Raw genomic sequence first — 448 nt, 5'->3', positions numbered from 1 at the left:
AAACAAAATGTCCATTGCAGTGAACTGAGAGTTGCAGTGTGGTGGCTTCTCATTAATTGAGTTGTGAGTGAGACATTGGCTGGACTGCTGTGTCTAGGCTGTTGTGTCTTCCTCCTGTGGGATTAGTAAAGCATAGGCTTCTTCCCGTTTGGCCAAGGGCTGCAAGGAGTGGTAAGGCATGAGAACTCCCCCTTCTGGCCTTGCAACTCCATTTATTTTATTTTATTTTTTAAGATTTTATTTATTTATTTATTTAACAGATAGAGACCACAAGTAGGCGAAGAGGCAGGCAGAGAGAGAGAGAGAGAGAGAGAGAGAGGAGGAAGCAGGCTCCCTGCTGAGCAAAGAGTCCAATGTGGGGCTCCATTCCAGGACCCTGGGATCATGACCTGAGCCGAAGGCAGAGGCTTTAACCCACTGAGCCACCCAGGCACCCCTTGCAACACCA

Source organism: Mustela putorius, unplaced genomic scaffold (assembly GCF_011764305.1).
Source record: "Mustela putorius furo isolate JIRA1106 unplaced genomic scaffold, ASM1176430v1.1 tig00000788_pilon_pilon_pilon, whole genome shotgun sequence".
In the NCBI taxonomy this organism is placed as follows: Eukaryota; Metazoa; Chordata; class Mammalia; order Carnivora; family Mustelidae; genus Mustela; species Mustela putorius.
This window is presented reverse-complemented; position numbering follows the sequence as displayed.